General features: G+C 45.3%; 24 non-coding genes across 24 annotated transcripts; all 24 read left to right on the top strand.

Moving 5' to 3' along the window:
- Window positions 1-113: 113 nt before the first annotated feature.
- Window positions 114-185, top strand: TRNAA-UGC (transfer RNA alanine (anticodon UGC)). The gene has a single exon. It is a non-coding gene; the product is annotated as a tRNA-Ala (tRNA).
- Window positions 186-499: 314 nt separating this feature from the next.
- TRNAA-CGC (transfer RNA alanine (anticodon CGC)) lies at window positions 500-571 on the top strand. Its single transcript has one exon. It is a non-coding gene; the product is annotated as a tRNA-Ala (tRNA).
- A 720-nt stretch (window positions 572-1,291) lies between these two features.
- TRNAA-UGC (transfer RNA alanine (anticodon UGC)) lies at window positions 1,292-1,363 on the top strand. Its single transcript has one exon. It is a non-coding gene; the product is annotated as a tRNA-Ala (tRNA).
- Window positions 1,364-1,677: 314 nt separating this feature from the next.
- Window positions 1,678-1,749, top strand: TRNAA-CGC (transfer RNA alanine (anticodon CGC)). The gene has a single exon. It is a non-coding gene; the product is annotated as a tRNA-Ala (tRNA).
- Window positions 1,750-2,450: 701 nt separating this feature from the next.
- TRNAA-UGC (transfer RNA alanine (anticodon UGC)) lies at window positions 2,451-2,522 on the top strand. The gene has a single exon. It is a non-coding gene; the product is annotated as a tRNA-Ala (tRNA).
- Window positions 2,523-2,836: 314 nt separating this feature from the next.
- On the top strand, window positions 2,837-2,908 carry TRNAA-CGC (transfer RNA alanine (anticodon CGC)). The gene has a single exon. It is a non-coding gene; the product is annotated as a tRNA-Ala (tRNA).
- Window positions 2,909-4,766: 1,858 nt separating this feature from the next.
- On the top strand, window positions 4,767-4,838 carry TRNAA-UGC (transfer RNA alanine (anticodon UGC)). The gene has a single exon. It is a non-coding gene; the product is annotated as a tRNA-Ala (tRNA).
- A 314-nt stretch (window positions 4,839-5,152) lies between these two features.
- On the top strand, window positions 5,153-5,224 carry TRNAA-CGC (transfer RNA alanine (anticodon CGC)). The gene has a single exon. It is a non-coding gene; the product is annotated as a tRNA-Ala (tRNA).
- A 720-nt stretch (window positions 5,225-5,944) lies between these two features.
- On the top strand, window positions 5,945-6,016 carry TRNAA-UGC (transfer RNA alanine (anticodon UGC)). The gene has a single exon. It is a non-coding gene; the product is annotated as a tRNA-Ala (tRNA).
- Window positions 6,017-6,331: 315 nt separating this feature from the next.
- On the top strand, window positions 6,332-6,403 carry TRNAA-CGC (transfer RNA alanine (anticodon CGC)). The gene has a single exon. It is a non-coding gene; the product is annotated as a tRNA-Ala (tRNA).
- Window positions 6,404-7,111: 708 nt separating this feature from the next.
- TRNAA-UGC (transfer RNA alanine (anticodon UGC)) lies at window positions 7,112-7,183 on the top strand. Its single transcript has one exon. It is a non-coding gene; the product is annotated as a tRNA-Ala (tRNA).
- Window positions 7,184-7,497: 314 nt separating this feature from the next.
- On the top strand, window positions 7,498-7,569 carry TRNAA-CGC (transfer RNA alanine (anticodon CGC)). The gene has a single exon. It is a non-coding gene; the product is annotated as a tRNA-Ala (tRNA).
- A 720-nt stretch (window positions 7,570-8,289) lies between these two features.
- Window positions 8,290-8,361, top strand: TRNAA-UGC (transfer RNA alanine (anticodon UGC)). The gene has a single exon. It is a non-coding gene; the product is annotated as a tRNA-Ala (tRNA).
- A 314-nt stretch (window positions 8,362-8,675) lies between these two features.
- Window positions 8,676-8,747, top strand: TRNAA-CGC (transfer RNA alanine (anticodon CGC)). Its single transcript has one exon. It is a non-coding gene; the product is annotated as a tRNA-Ala (tRNA).
- Window positions 8,748-9,455: 708 nt separating this feature from the next.
- On the top strand, window positions 9,456-9,527 carry TRNAA-UGC (transfer RNA alanine (anticodon UGC)). Its single transcript has one exon. It is a non-coding gene; the product is annotated as a tRNA-Ala (tRNA).
- Window positions 9,528-9,841: 314 nt separating this feature from the next.
- On the top strand, window positions 9,842-9,913 carry TRNAV-CAC (transfer RNA valine (anticodon CAC)). The gene has a single exon. It is a non-coding gene; the product is annotated as a tRNA-Val (tRNA).
- Window positions 9,914-11,771: 1,858 nt separating this feature from the next.
- On the top strand, window positions 11,772-11,843 carry TRNAA-UGC (transfer RNA alanine (anticodon UGC)). Its single transcript has one exon. It is a non-coding gene; the product is annotated as a tRNA-Ala (tRNA).
- Window positions 11,844-12,157: 314 nt separating this feature from the next.
- Window positions 12,158-12,229, top strand: TRNAA-CGC (transfer RNA alanine (anticodon CGC)). The gene has a single exon. It is a non-coding gene; the product is annotated as a tRNA-Ala (tRNA).
- Window positions 12,230-12,949: 720 nt separating this feature from the next.
- Window positions 12,950-13,021, top strand: TRNAA-UGC (transfer RNA alanine (anticodon UGC)). Its single transcript has one exon. It is a non-coding gene; the product is annotated as a tRNA-Ala (tRNA).
- A 314-nt stretch (window positions 13,022-13,335) lies between these two features.
- Window positions 13,336-13,407, top strand: TRNAA-CGC (transfer RNA alanine (anticodon CGC)). The gene has a single exon. It is a non-coding gene; the product is annotated as a tRNA-Ala (tRNA).
- Window positions 13,408-14,115: 708 nt separating this feature from the next.
- Window positions 14,116-14,187, top strand: TRNAA-UGC (transfer RNA alanine (anticodon UGC)). Its single transcript has one exon. It is a non-coding gene; the product is annotated as a tRNA-Ala (tRNA).
- A 314-nt stretch (window positions 14,188-14,501) lies between these two features.
- TRNAA-CGC (transfer RNA alanine (anticodon CGC)) lies at window positions 14,502-14,573 on the top strand. Its single transcript has one exon. It is a non-coding gene; the product is annotated as a tRNA-Ala (tRNA).
- Window positions 14,574-15,281: 708 nt separating this feature from the next.
- Window positions 15,282-15,353, top strand: TRNAA-UGC (transfer RNA alanine (anticodon UGC)). The gene has a single exon. It is a non-coding gene; the product is annotated as a tRNA-Ala (tRNA).
- A 314-nt stretch (window positions 15,354-15,667) lies between these two features.
- TRNAA-CGC (transfer RNA alanine (anticodon CGC)) lies at window positions 15,668-15,739 on the top strand. Its single transcript has one exon. It is a non-coding gene; the product is annotated as a tRNA-Ala (tRNA).
- The last annotated feature ends 157 nt before the right edge of the window (window positions 15,740-15,896 follow it).

Below are 15,896 nucleotides of genomic sequence, written 5' to 3'. Positions count from 1 at the left end.
GTACCATTGATAGAACTTGCCATTTACCAGGTACTCAATGACAGCAGGTAGATTCTGAAAAGTGGTCTGCCGTACGAATCTACTCATTGTGCATCTCCATAGCGAACGTCAAAGGGGATGTAGCTCAGTGGTAGAGCGCATGCTTTGCATGTATGAGGCCCCGGGTTCAATCCCCGGCATCTCCAGCTTTTCTTCTACAAACTGCTAAGGCCCCCTTCCGCTACTGGATCCCATACCGGAAGCGCCAATGTTTCCTGCTGCAGATGCTTAGTGAGGCGTCAACAATTCTGACTTTAATGCAAACTCTTATTGTTCGTGAAATGAAAGGTTCCACCTATTTTGTGGGAAAAAAATTGTCCCTTAGCCAAATGCGGATATACTGAAAAATTTTAAAAATGATCCGTAACATCACTTTCCAACTTAAACAGCTGCTAATTACCATTTTCTGCTGTAGGAGATAAAGGCCTGCTAAGGTACCACGACGCTGCTGACAGCATTGGGGGATGTAGCTCAGAGGTAGAGCGCATGCTTCGCATGTATGAGGCCCTGGGTTCAATCCCTGGCATCTCCAGCTTTTCTTCTACAAACTGCAAAGTCCCCCTTGCGCTAATGGATCCCATAGCGAAAGCGCCAATGTTTCCTGTTACAGATGCTTAGTGAGGTGTCAATATTTCTGACTTTCATGCAAACACTATGCACCTTGGAATAGAGCCAATAAAATGCACTTCAGCCTCGTACACACTATGCAATTTCCCGCCAGATAGATGGGTCGAATAGATCAGGTCCGATCTGATTTCCGATCGTTTTTCTGATCGATTTGCATTGAAGTGATCAGAAAATCGATCGGAAATCCGATCGGATCTGTCGAAGATTATCTATCGACCCATCTGTCTGATGGGAAATTGCATGGTGTGTACCAGACTTTTTCTTTTAGGCCACACAGGAGGATGATTTAAGATTCAATGCAGGATTTAATCCAGGCCTTTGCAAGCAATTAAGCAGCATCAAGAGTCAGGAAGTGATGGAGGAGATAAAGATGACAAGAAGAGGTTAGGAAATGAATGATTGGCATGAATGAGAGTTTAACATCCAATATTACCCCTTAAGCAACCTGCTTGAGAAGCCAAGTTTTTAGAGGATCTTATCAAGCTTTAACATAATTTCAGGCAGAGAAACCTGTACCATTGATAGAACTTGCCATTTACCAGGTACTCAATGACAGCAGGTAGATTCTGAAAAGTGGTGTGCCGTACGAATCTACTCATTGTGCATCTCCATAGCAAACGTCAAAGGGGATGTAGCTCATTGGTAGAGCGCATGCTTTGCATGTATGAGGCCCCGGGTTCAATCCCCGGCATCTCCAGCTTTTCTTCTACAAACTGCTAAGGCCCCCTTCCGCTACTGGATCCCATACCGGAAGCGCCAATGTTTCCTGCTGCAGATGCTTAGTGAGGTGTCAACAATTCTGACTTTAATGCAAACTCTTATTGTTCGTGAAATGAAAGGTTCCACCTATTTTGTGGGAAAAAAATTGGCCCTTAGCCAAATGCGGATTTACTGAAAAATTTTAAAAATGATCCGTAACATCACTTTCCAACTTAAACAGCTGCTAATTACCATTTTCTGCTGTAGGAGATAAAGGCCTGCTGAGGTACCACGACGCTGCTGACAGCATTGGGGGATGTAGCTCAGAGGTAGAGCGCATGCTTCGCATGTATGTGGCCCCGGGTTCAATCCCTGGCATCTCCAGCTTTTCTACTGCAAAGTCCCCCTTGCGCTAATGGATCCCATACCGGAAGCGCCAATGTTTCCTGTTACAGATGCTTAGTGAGGTGTCAATATTTCTGACTTTCATGCAAACGCTATGCACCTTGGAATAGAGCCAATAAAATGCACTTCAGCCTCGTACACACTATGCAATTTCCCGCCAGATAGATGGGTCGAATAGATCAGGTCCGATCGTTTTTCTGATCGATTTGCATTGAAGTGATCAGAAAATCGATCGGAAATCCGATCGGATCTGTCGAAGATTATCTATCGACCCATCTGTCTGATGGGAAATTGCATGGTGTGTACCAGACTTTTTCTTTTAGGCCACACAGGAGGATGATTTAAGATTCAATGCAGGATTTAATCCAGGCCTTTGCAAGCAATTAAGCAGCATCAAGAGTCAGGAAGTGATGGAGGAGATAAAGCTGACAAGAAGAGGTTAGGAAATGAATGATTGGCATGAATGAGAGTTTAACATCCAATATTACCCCTTAAGCAACCTGCTTGAGAAGCCAAGTTTTTAGAGGATCTTATCAAGCTTTAACATAATTTCAGGCAGAGAAACCTGTACCATTGATAGAACTTGCCATTTACCAGGTACTCAATGACAGCAGGTAGATTCTGAAAAGTGGTGTGCCGTACGAATCTACTCATTGCGCATCTCCATAGCAAACGTCAAAGGGGATGTAGCTCATTGGTAGAGCGCATGCTTTGCATGTATGAGGCCCCGGGTTCAATCCCCGGCATCTCCAGCTTTTCTTCTACAAACTGCTAATGCCCCCTTCCGCTACTGGATCCCATACCGGAAGCGCCAATGTTTCCTGCTGCAGATGCTTAGTGAGGTGTCAACAATTCTGACTTTAATGCAAACTCTTATTGTTCGTGAAATGAAAGGTTCCACCTATTTTGTGGGAAAAAAATTGGCCCTTAGCCAAATGCGGATTTACTGAAAAATTTTAAAAATGATCCGTAACATCACTTTCCAACTTAAACAGCTGCTAATTACCATTTTCTGCTGTAGGAGATAAAGGCCTGCTGAGGTACCACGACGCTGCTGACAGCATTGGGGGATGTAGCTCAGAGGTAGAGCGCATGCTTCGCATGTATGAGGCCCCGGGTTCAATCCCTGGCATCTCCAGCTTTTCTTCTACAAACTGCAAAGTCCCCCTTGCGCTAATGGATCCCATACCGGAAGCGCCAATGTTTCCTGTTACAGATGCTTAGTGAGGTGTCAATATTTCTGACTTTCATGCAAACGCTATGCACCTTGGAATAGAGCCAATAAAATGCACTTCAGCCTCGTACACACTATGCAATTTCCCGCCAGATAGATGGGTCGAATAGATCAGGTCCGATCGTTTTTCTGATCGATTTGCATTGAAGTGATCAGAAAATCGATCGGAAATCCGATCGGATCTGTCGAAGATTATCTATCGACCCATCTGTCTGATGGGAAATTGCATGGTGTGTACCAGACTTTTTCTTTTAGGCCACACAGGAGGATGATTTAAGATTCAATGCAGGATTTAATCCAGGCCTTTGCAAGCAATTAAGCAGCATCAAGAGTCAGGAAGTGATGGAGGAGATAAAGATGACAAGAAGAGGTTAGGAAATGAATGATTGGCATGAATGAGAGTTTAACATCCAATATTACCCCTTAAGCAACCTGCTTGAGAAGCCAAGTTTTTAGAGGATCATATCAAGCTTTAACATACCGTATATACTCGAGTATAGGCCGAGTTTTTTGGTCCAAAAAAGTGTCCTGAAAGTGGGGGTCTCGGCCTATACTCGAGTCACTTGCCCCCACCCTGAACAAATATAAAATAAAGTGTCCCCCGTCTCGACCAGAGCAAAGCAGCCGCCGCGGATTTGCATACCAAAGTGACAGCTTTGTGCTGTCTCCCGCTGTGTTCCGTGTCCCCCGCCAGAGAAATGTGGCCGCCGCGCATTTACATACAGCACAAAGCTTGTGCTGTCTCCCGCTGTGTGCTTTGTCCCCCGGTCCGGCAGAGTGGTGCGCGTGGCATATTTACCTGCGACGATGCACGGGTCCGCCACCTTCCAAGTGTCCCCGCCGGCATATGTCTTCTTACGCTCTCCAATCCACGATGCCCGCCAGGAAACATCTTTTATTGGTCAGACGGAGTCTCATCTCAATGATGCCCAGTGGCGTCATTGAGATGAGACTCCGTCTGACCAATAAAAGATGTTTCCTGGCGGGCATCGTGGATTGGAGAGCGTAAGAAGACATATGCCGGCGGGGACACTCGGAAGGTGGCGGACCCGTGCATCGTCGCAGGTAAATATGCCACGCGCACCACTCTGCCGGACCGGGGGACAAAGCACACAGCGGGAGACAGCACAAGCTTTGTGCTGTATGTAAATGCGCGGCGGCCACATTTCTCTGGCGGGGGACACGGAACACAGCGGGAGACAGCACAAAGCTGTCACTTTGGTATGCAAATCCGGGGCGGCCGCTTTGCTCTGGTGGAGACGGGGGACACTTTATTTTATATTTGTTTATGGTGCAAACAGCAGGCCTGCAATTGTTGGGACTTGAGGGTGTGTTGCTGCCTCCAGCCCTTATGATGTTTGCTAATTGTAACAATCTGTTCTGCCAGTTACTCTGCGCAAAAGCTGTGTGTGTTTGGAAAGTGTTCTATTGTGAGCTGATGCTGCTTTAAACCACACTGATCTGCAAAAGGATTAACCTCTTGCTGATATGGGTTAGGTTCATCTTTTGCCACCAATGCAACCCCTGACCTCGGCTAATACTCGAGTCTATCTTTTTCTACAGTTTTTTGATGTAAAAGTTGGGGGGTCGGCTTATACTTGGGTCGGCTTATACTCGAGTATATACGGTAATTTCAGGCAGAGAAACCTGTACCATTAATAGAACTTGCCATTTACCAGGTACTCAATGACAGCAGGTAGATTCTGAAAAGTGGTGTGCCGTACGAATCTACTCATTGTGCATCGCCATAGCGAACGTCAAAGGGGATGTAGCTCAGTGGTAGAGCGCATGCTTTGCATGTATGAGGCCCTGGGTTCAATCCCCGGCATCTCCAGCTTTTCTTCTACAAACTGCTAAGGCCCCCTTCCGCTACTGGATCCCATACCGGAAGCGCCAATGTTTCCTGCTGCAGATGCTTAGTGAGGTGTCAACAATTCTGACTTTAATGCAAACTCTTATTGTTCGTGAAATGAAAGGTTCCACCTATTTTGTGGGAAAAAAATTGGCCCTTAGCCAAATGCGGATTTACTGAAAAATTTTAAAAATGATCCGTAACATCACTTTCCAACTTAAACAGCTGCTAATTACCATTTTCTGCTATAGGAGATAAAGGCCTGCTGAGGTACCACGACACTGCCGACAGCATTGGGGGATGTAGCTCAGAGGTAGAGCGCATGCTTCGCATGTATGAGGCCCCGGGTTCAATCCCCGGCATCTCCAGCTTTTCTTCTACAAACTGCAAAGTCCCCCTTGCGCTAATGGATCCCATACCGGAAGCGCCAATGTTTCCTGTTACAGATGCTTAGTGAGGTGTCAATATTTCTGACTTTCATGCAAACGCTATGCACCTTGGAATAGAGCCAATAAAATGCACTTCAGCCTCGTACACACTATGCAATTTCCCGCCAGATAGATGGGTCGAATAGATCAGGTCCGATCTGATTTCCGATCGTTTTTCTGATCGATTTGCATTGAAGTGATCAGAAAATCGATCGGAAATCCGATCGGATCTGTCGAAGATTATCTATCGACCCATCTGTCTGATGGGAAATTGCATGGTGTGTACCAGACTTTTTCTTTTAGGCCACACAGGAGGATGATTTAAGATTCAATGCAGGATTTAATCCAGGCCTTTGCAAGCAATTAAGCAGCATCAAGAGTCAGGAAGTGATGGAGGAGATAAAGATGACAAGAAGAGGTTAGGAAATGAATGATTGGCATGAATGAGAGTTTAACATCCAATATTACCCCTTAAGCAACCTGCTTGAGAAGCCAAGTTTTTAGAGGATCATATCAAGCTTTAACATAATTTCAGGCAGAGAAACCTGTACCATTGATAGAACTTGCCATTTACCAGGTACTCAATGACAGCAGGTAGATTCTGAAAAGTGGTGTGCAGTACGAATCTACTCATTGTGCATCTCCATAGCGAACGTCAAAGGGGATGTAGCTCAGTGGTAGAGCGCATGCTTTGCATGTATGAGGCCCCGGGTTCAATCCCCGGCATCTCCAGCTTTTCTTCTACAAACTGCTAATGCCCCCTTCCGCTACTGGATCCCATACCGGAAGCGCCAATGTTTCCTGCTGCAGATGCTTAGTGAGGTGTCAACAATTCTGACTTTAATGCAAACTCTTATTGTTCGTGAAATGAAAGGTTCCACCTATTTTGTGGGAAAAAAAATTGTCCCTTAGCCAAATGCGGATTTACTGAAAAATTTAAAAAATGATCCGTAACATCACTTTCCAACTTAAACAGCTGCTAATTACCATTTTCTGCTGTAGGAGATAAAGGCCTGCTGAGGTACCACGACACTGCTGACAGCATTGGGGGATGTAGCTCAGAGGTAGAGCGCATGCTTCGCATGTATGAGGCCCCGGGTTCAATCCCCGGCAACTCCAGCTTTTCTTCTACAAACTGCAAAGTCCCCCTTGCGCTAATGGATCCCATACCGGAAGCGCCAATGTTTCCTGTTACAGATGCTTAGTGAGGTGTCAATATTTCTGACTTTCATGCAAACACTATGCACCTTGGAATAGAGCCAATAAAATGCACTTCAGCCTCGTACACACTATGCAATTTCCCGCCAGATAGATGGGTCGAATAGATCAGGTCCGATCGTTTTTCTGATCGATTTGCATTGAAGTGATCAGAAAATCGATCGGAAATCCGATCGGATCTGTCGAAGATTATCTATCGACCCATCTGTCTGATGGGAAATTGCATGGTGTGTACCAGACTTTTTCTTTTAGGCCACACAGGAGGATGATTTAAGATTCAATGCAGGATTTAATCCAGGCCTTTGCAAGCAATTAAGCAGCATCAAGAGTCAGGAAGTGATGGAGGAGATAAAGATGACAAGAAGAGGTTAGGAAATGAATGATTGGCATGAATGAGAGTTTAACATCCAATATTACCCCTTAAGCAACCTGCTTGAGAAGCCAAGTTTTTAGAGGATCATATCAAGCTTTAACATAATTTCAGGCAGAGAAACCTGTACCATTGATAGAACTTGCCATTTACCAGGTACTCAATGACAGCAGGTAGATTCTGAAAAGTGGTGTGCCGTACGAATCTACTCATTGTGCATCTCCATAGCGAACGTCAAAGGGGATGTAGCTCAGTGGTAAAGCGCATGCTTTGCATGTATGAGGCCCCAGGTTCAATCCCCGGCATCTCCAGCTTTTCTTCTACAAACTGCTAAGGCCCCCTTCCGCTACTGGATCCCATACCGGAAGCGCCAATGTTTCCTGCTGCAGATGCTTAGTGAGGTGTCAACAATTCTGACTTTAATGCAAACTCTTATTGTTCGTGAAATGAAAGGTTCCACCTATTTTGTGGGAAAAAAATTGGCCCTTAGCCAAATGCGGATTTACTGAAAAATTTTAAAAATGATCCGTAACATCACTTTCCAACTTAAACAGCTGCTAATTACCATTTTCTGCTGTAGGAGATAAAGGCCTGCTGAGGTACCACGACACTGCTGACAGCATTGGGGGATGTAGCTCAGAGGTAGAGCGCATGCTTCGCATGTATGAGGCCCCGGGTTCAATCCCCGGCATCTCCAGCTTTTCTTCTACAAACTGCAAAGTCCCCCTTGCGCTAATGGATCCCATACCGGAAGCGCCAATGTTTCCTGTTACAGATGCTTAGTGAGGTGTCAATATTTCTGACTTTCATGCAAACGCTATGCACCTTGGAATAGAGCCAATAAAATGCACTTCAGCCTCGTACACACTATGCAATTTCCCGCCAGATAGATGGGTCGAATAGATCAGGTCCGATCTGATTTCCGATCGTTTTTCTGATCGATTTGCATTGAAGTGATCAGAAAATCGATCGGAAATCCGATCGGATCTGTCGAAGATTATCTATCGACCCATCTGTCTGATGGGAAATTGCATGGTGTGTACCAGACTTTTTCTTTTAGGCCACACAGGAGGATGATTTAAGATTCAATGCAGGATTTAATCCAGGCCCTTGCAAGCAATTAAGCAGCATCAAGAGTCAGGAAGTGATGGAGGAGATAAAGATGACAAGAAGAGGTTAGGAAATGAATGATTGGCATGAATGAGAGTTTAACATCCAATATTACCCCTTAAGCAACCTGCTTGAGAAGCCAAGTTTTTAGAGGATCATATCAAGCTTTAACATAATTTCAGGCAGAGAAACCTGTACCATTGATAGAACTTGCCATTTACCAGGTACTCAATGACAGCAGGTAGATTCTGAAAAGTGGTGTGCCGTACGAATCTACTCATTGTGCATCTCCATAGCGAACGTCAAAGGGGATGTAGCTCAGTGGTAGAGCGCATGCTTTGCATGTATGAGGCCCCGGGTTCAATCCCCGGCATCTCCAGCTTTTCTTCTACAAACTGCTAAGGCCCCCTTCCGCTACTGGATCCCATACCGGAAGCGCCAATGTTTCCTGCTGCAGATGCTTAGTGAGGCGTCAACAATTCTGACTTTAATGCAAACTCTTATTGTTCGTGAAATGAAAGGTTCCACCTATTTTGTGGGAAAAAAATTGTCCCTTAGCCAAATGCGGATATACTGAAAAATTTTAAAAATGATCCGTAACATCACTTTCCAACTTAAGCAGCTGCTAATTACCATTTTCTGCTGTAGGAGATAAAGGCCTGCTAAGGTACCACGACGCTGCTGACAGCATTGGGGGATGTAGCTCAGAGGTAGAGCGCATGCTTCGCATGTATGAGGCCCTGGGTTCAATCCCTGGCATCTCCAGCTTTTCTTCTACAAACTGCAAAGTCCCCCTTGCGCTAATGGATCCCATAGCGAAAGCGCCAATGTTTCCTGTTACAGATGCTTAGTGAGGTGTCAATATTTCTGACTTTCATGCAAACACTATGCACCTTGGAATAGAGCCAATAAAATGCACTTCAGCCTCGTACACACTATGCAATTTCCCGCCAGATAGATGGGTCGAATAGATCAGGTCCGATCGTTTTTCTGATCGATTTGCATTGAAGTGATCAGAAAATCGATCGGAAATCCGATCGGATCTGTCGAAGATTATCTATCGACCCATCTGTCTGATGGGAAATTGCATGGTGTGTACCAGACTTTTTCTTTTAGGCCACACAGGAGGATGATTTAAGATTCAATGCAGGATTTAATCCAGGCCTTTGCAAGCAATTAAGCAGCATCAAGAGTCAGGAAGTGATGGAGGAGATAAAGATGACAAGAAGAGGTTAGGAAATGAATGATTGGCATGAATGAGAGTTTAACATCCAATATTACCCCTTAAGCAACCTGCTTGAGAAGCCAAGTTTTTAGAGGATCTTATCAAGCTTTAACATAATTTCAGGCAGAGAAACCTGTACCATTGATAGAACTTGCCATTTACCAGGTACTCAATGACAGCAGGTAGATTCTGAAAAGTGGTGTGCCGTACGAATCTACTCATTGTGCATCTCCATAGCAAACGTCAAAGGGGATGTAGCTCATTGGTAGAGCGCATGCTTTGCATGTATGAGGCCCCGGGTTCAATCCCCGGCATCTCCAGCTTTTCTTCTACAAACTGCTAAGGCCCCCTTCCGCTACTGGATCCCATACCGGAAGCGCCAATGTTTCCTGCTGCAGATGCTTAGTGAGGTGTCAACAATTCTGACTTTAATGCAAACTCTTATTGTTCGTGAAATGAAAGGTTCCACCTATTTTGTGGGAAAAAAATTGGCCCTTAGCCAAATGCGGATTTACTGAAAAATTTTAAAAATGATCCGTAACATCACTTTCCAACTTAAACAGCTGCTAATTACCATTTTCTGCTGTAGGAGATAAAGGCCTGCTGAGGTACCACGACGCTGCTGACAGCATTGGGGGATGTAGCTCAGAGGTAGAGCGCATGCTTCACATGTATGAGGCCCCGGGTTCAATCCCTGGCATCTCCAGCTTTTCTTCTACAAACTGCAAAGTCCCCCTTGCGCTAATGGATCCCATACCGGAAGCGCCAATGTTTCCTGTTACAGATGCTTAGTGAGGTGTCAATATTTCTGACTTTCATGCAAACGCTATGCACCTTGGAATAGAGCCAATAAAATGCACTTCAGCCTCGTACACACTATGCAATTTCCCGCCAGATAGATGGGTTGAATAGATCAGGTCCGATCGTTTTTCTGATCGATTTGCATTGAAGTGATCAGAAAATCGATCGGAAATCCGATCGGATCTGTCGAAGATTATCTATCGACCCATCTGTCTGATGGGAAATTGCATGGTGTGTACCAGACTTTTTCTTTTAGGCCACACAGGAGGATGATTTAAGATTCAATGCAGGATTTAATCCAGGCCTTTGCAAGCAATTAAGCAGCATCAAGAGTCAGGAAGTGATGGAGGAGATAAAGATGACAAGAAGAGGTTAGGAAATGAATGATTGGCATGAATGAGAGTTTAACATCCAATATTACCCCTTAAGCAACCTGCTTGAGAAGCCAAGTTTTTAGAGGATCATATCAAGCTTTAACATACCGTATATACTCGAGTATAGGCCGAGTTTTTTGGTCCAAAAAAGTGTCCTGAAAGTGGGGGTCTCGGCCTATACTCGAGTCACTTGCCCCCACCCTGAACAAATATAAAATAAAGTGTCCCCCGTCTCGACCAGAGCAAAGCAGCCGCCGCGGATTTGCATACCAAAGTGACAGCTTTGTGCTGTCTCCCGCTGTGTTCCGTGTCCCCCGCCAGAGAAATGTGGCCGCCGCGCATTTACATACAGCACAAAGCTTGTGCTGTCTCCCGCTGTGTGCTTTGTCCCCCGGTCCGGCAGAGTGGTGCGCGTGGCATATTTACCTGCGACGATGCACGGGTCCGCCACCTTCCAAGTGTCCCCGCCGGCATATGTCTTCTTACGCTCTCCAATCCACGATGCCCGCCAGGAAACATCTTTTATTGGTCAGACGGAGTCTCATCTCAATGATGCCCAGTGGCGTCATTGAGATGAGACTCCGTCTGACCAATAAAAGATGTTTCCTGGCGGGCATCGTGGATTGGAGAGCGTAAGAAGACATATGCCGGCGGGGACACTCGGAAGGTGGCGGACCCGTGCATCGTCGCAGGTAAATATGCCACGCGCACCACTCTGCCGGACCGGGGGACAAAGCACACAGCGGGAGACAGCACAAGCTTTGTGCTGTATGTAAATGCGCGGCGGCCACATTTCTCTGGCGGGGGACACGGAACACAGCGGGAGACAGCACAAAGCTGTCACTTTGGTATGCAAATCCGGGGCGGCCGCTTTGCTCTGGTGGAGACGGGGGACACTTTATTTTATATTTGTTTATGGTGCAAACAGCAGGCCTGCAATTGTTGGGACTTGAGGGTGTGTTGCTGCCTCCAGCCCTTATGATGTTTGCTAATTGTAACAATCTGTTCTGCCAGTTACTCTGCGCAAAAGCTGTGTGTGTTTGGAAAGTGTTCTATTGTGAGCTGATGCTGCTTTAAACCACACTGATCTGCAAAAGGATTAACCTCTTGCTGATATGGGTTAGGTTCATCTTTTGCCACCAATGCAACCCCTGACCTCGGCTAATACTCGAGTCTATCTTTTTCTACAGTTTTTTGATGTAAAAGTTGGGGGGTCGGCTTATACTTGGGTCGGCTTATACTCGAGTATATACGGTAATTTCAGGCAGAGAAACCTGTACCATTGATAGAACTTGCCATTTACCAGGTACTCAATGACAGCAGGTAGATTCTGAAAAGTGGTGTGCCGTACGAATCTACTCATTGTGCATCGCCATAGCGAACGTCAAAGGGGATGTAGCTCAGTGGTAGAGCGCATGCTTTGCATGTATGAGGCCCCGGGTTCAATCCCCGGCATCTCCAGCTTTTCTTCTACAAACTGCTAAGGCCCCCTTCCGCTACTGGATCCCATACCGGAAGCGCCAATGTTTCCTGCTGCAGATGCTTAGTGAGGTGTCAACAATTCTGACTTTAATGCAAACTCTTATTGTTCGTGAAATGAAAGGTTCCACCTATTTTGTGGGAAAAAAATTGGCCCTTAGCCAAATGCGGATTTACTGAAAAATTTTAAAAATGATCCGTAACATCACTTTCCAACTTAAACAGCTGCTAATTACCATTTTCTGCTATAGGAGATAAAGGCCTGCTGAGGTACCACGACACTGCTGACAGCATTGGGGGATGTAGCTCAGAGGTAGAGCGCATGCTTCGCATGTATGAGGCCCCGGGTTCAATCCCCGGCATCTCCAGCTTTTCTTCTACAAACTGCAAAGTCCCCCTTGCGCTAATGGATCCCATACCGGAAGCGCCAATGTTTCCTGTTACAGATGCTTAGTGAGGTGTCAATATTTCTGACTTTCATGCAAACGCTATGCACCTTGGAATAGAGCCAATAAAATGCACTTCAGCCTCGTACACACTATGCAATTTCCCGCCAGATAGATGGGTCGAATAGATCAGGTCCGATCTGATTTCCGATCGTTTTTCTGATCGATTTGCATTGAAGTGATCAGAAAATCGATCGGAAATCCGATCGGATCTGTCGAAGATTATCTATCGACCCATCTGTCTGATGGGAAATTGCATGGTGTGTACCAGACTTTTTCTTTTAGGCCACACAGGAGGATGATTTAAGATTCAATGCAGGATTTAATCCAGGCCTTTGCAAGCAATTAAGCAGCATCAAGAGTCAGGAAGTGATGGAGGAGATAAAGATGACAAGAAGAGGTTAGGAAATGAATGATTGGCATGAATGAGAGTTTAACATCCAATATTACCCCTTAAGCAACCTGCTTGAGAAGCCAAGTTTTTAGAGGATCATATCAAGCTTTAACATAATTTCAGGCAGAGAAACCTGTACCATTGATAGAACTTGCCATTTACCAGGTACTCAATGACAGCAGGTAGATTCTGAAAAGTGGTGTGCAGTACGAATCTACTCATTGTGCATCTCCATAGCGAACGTCAAAGGGGATGTAGCTCAGTGGTAGAGCGCATGCTTTGCATGTATGAGGCCCCGGGTTCAATCCCCGGCATCTCCAGCTTTTCTTCTACAAACTGCTAATGCCCCCTTCCGCTACTGGATCCCATACCGGAAGCGCCAATGTTTCCTGCTGCAGATGCTTAGTGAGGTGTCAACAATTCTGACTTTAATGCAAACTCTTATTGTTCGTGAAATGAAAGGTTCCACCTATTTTGTGGGAAAAAAATTGTCCCTTAGCCAAATGCGGATTTACTGAAAAATTTAAAAAATGATCCGTAACATCACTTTCCAACTTAAACAGCTGCTAATTACCATTTTCTGCTGTAGGAGATAAAGGCCTGCTGAGGTACCACGACACTGCTGACAGCATTGGGGGATGTAGCTCAGAGGTAGAGCGCATGCTTCGCATGTATGAGGCCCCGGGTTCAATCCCCGGCATCTCCAGCTTTTCTTCTACAAACTGCAAAGTCCCCCTTGCGCTAATGGATCCCATACCGGAAGCGCCAATGTTTCCTGTTACAGATGCTTAGTGAGGTGTCAATATTTCTGACTTTCATGCAAACACTATGCACCTTGGAATAGAGCCAATAAAATGCACTTCAGCCTCGTACACACTATGCAATTTCCCGCCAGATAGATGGGTCGAATAGATCAGGTCCGATCGTTTTTCTGATCGATTTGCATTGAAGTGATCAGAAAATCGATCGGAAATCCGATCGGATCTGTCGAAGATTATCTATCGACCCATCTGTCTGATGGGAAATTGCATGGTGTGTACCAGACTTTTTCTTTTAGGCCACACAGGAGGATGATTTAAGATTCAATGCAGGATTTAATCCAGGCCTTTGCAAGCAATTAAGCAGCATCAAGAGTCAGGAAGTGATGGAGGAGATAAAGATGACAAGAAGAGGTTAGGAAATGAATGATTGGCATGAATGAGAGTTTAACATCCAATATTACCCCTTAAGCAACCTGCTTGAGAAGCCAAGTTTTTAGAGGATCATATCAAGCTTTAACATAATTTCAGGCAGAGAAACCTGTACCATTGATAGAACTTGCCATTTACCAGGTACTCAATGACAGCAGGTAGATTCTGAAAAGTGGTGTGCCGTACGAATCTACTCATTGTGCATCTCCATAGCGAACGTCAAAGGGGATGTAGCTCAGTGGTAAAGCGCATGCTTTGCATGTATGAGGCCCCAGGTTCAATCCCCGGCATCTCCAGCTTTTCTTCTACAAACTGCTAAGGCCCCCTTCCGCTACTGGATCCCATACCGGAAGCGCCAATGTTTCCTGCTGCAGATGCTTAGTGAGGTGTCAACAATTCTGACTTTAATGCAAACTCTTATTGTTCGTGAAATGAAAGGTTCCACCTATTTTGTGGGAAAAAAATTGGCCCTTAGCCAAATGCGGATTTACTGAAAAATTTTAAAAATGATCCGTAACATCACTTTCCAACTTAAACAGCTGCTAATTACCATTTTCTGCTGTAGGAGATAAAGGCCTGCTGAGGTACCACGACACTGCTGACAGCATTGGGGGATGTAGCTCAGAGGTAGAGCGCATGCTTCGCATGTATGAGGCCCCGGGTTCAATCCCCGGCATCTCCAGCTTTTCTTCTACAAACTGCAAAGTCCCCCTTGCGCTAATGGATCCCATACCGGAAGCGCCAATGTTTCCTGTTACAGATGCTTAGTGAGATGTCAATATTTCTGACTTTCATGCAAACACTATGCACCTTGGAATAGAGCCAATAAAATGCACTTCAGCCTCGTACACACTATGCAATTTCCCGCCAGATAGATGGGTCGAATAGATCAGGTCCGATCGTTTTTCTGATCGATTTGCATTGAAGTGATCAGAAAATCGATCGGAAATCCGATCGGATCTGTCGAAGATTATCTATCGACCCATCTGTCTGATGGGAAATTGCATGGTGTGTACCAGACTTTTTCTTTTAGGCCACACAGGAGGATGATTTAAGATTCAATGCAGGATTTAATCCAGGCCTTTGCAAGCAATTAAGCAGCATCAAGAGTCAGGAAGTGATGGAGGAGATAAAGATGACAAGAAGAGGTTAGGAAATGAATGATTGGCATGAATGAGAGTTTAACATCCAATATTACCCCTTAAGCAACCTGCTTGAGAAGCCAAGTTTTTAGAGGATCATATCAAGCTTTAACATAATTTCAGGCAGAGAAACCTGTACCATTGATAGAACTTGCCATTTACCAGGTACTCAATGACAGCAGGTAGATTCTGAAAAGTGGTGTGCCGTACGAATCTACTCATTGTGCATCTCCAAAGCGAACGTCAAAGTGGATGTAGCTCAGTGGTAGAGCGCATGCTTTGCATGTATGAGGCCCCAGGTTCAATCCCTGGCATCTCCAGCTTTTCTTCTACAAACTGCTAAGGCCCCCTTCCGCTACTGGATCCCATACCGGAAGCGCCAATGTTTCCTGCTGCAGATGCTTAGTGAGGTGTCAACAATTCTGACTTTAATGCAAACTCTTATTGTTCGTGAAATGAAAGGTTCCACCTATTTTGTGGGAAAAAAATTGGCCCTTAGCCAAATGCGGATTTACTGAAAAATTTTAAAAATGATCCGTAACATCACTTTCCAACTTAAACAGCTGCTAATTACCATTTTCTGCTGTAGGAGATAAAGGCCTGCTGAGGTACCACGACACTGCTGACAGCATTGGGGGATGTAGCTCAGAGGTAGAGCGCATGCTTCGCATGTATGAGGCCCCGGGTTCAATCCCTGGCATCTCCAGCTTTTCTTCTACAAACTGCAAAGTCCCCCTTGCGCTAATGGATCCCATACCGGAAGCACCAATGTTTCCTGTTACAGATGCTTAGTGAGGTGTCAATATTTCTGACTTTCATGCAAACGCTATGCACCTTGGAATAGAGCCAATAAAATGCACTTC

Source organism: Hyperolius riggenbachi, chromosome 4 (assembly GCF_040937935.1).
Source record: "Hyperolius riggenbachi isolate aHypRig1 chromosome 4, aHypRig1.pri, whole genome shotgun sequence".
Taxonomy (NCBI): Eukaryota; Metazoa; Chordata; class Amphibia; order Anura; family Hyperoliidae; genus Hyperolius; species Hyperolius riggenbachi.
Note: the sequence above shows the minus strand (reverse complement) of the source record. Positions and strands in the feature narration are given on the sequence as shown.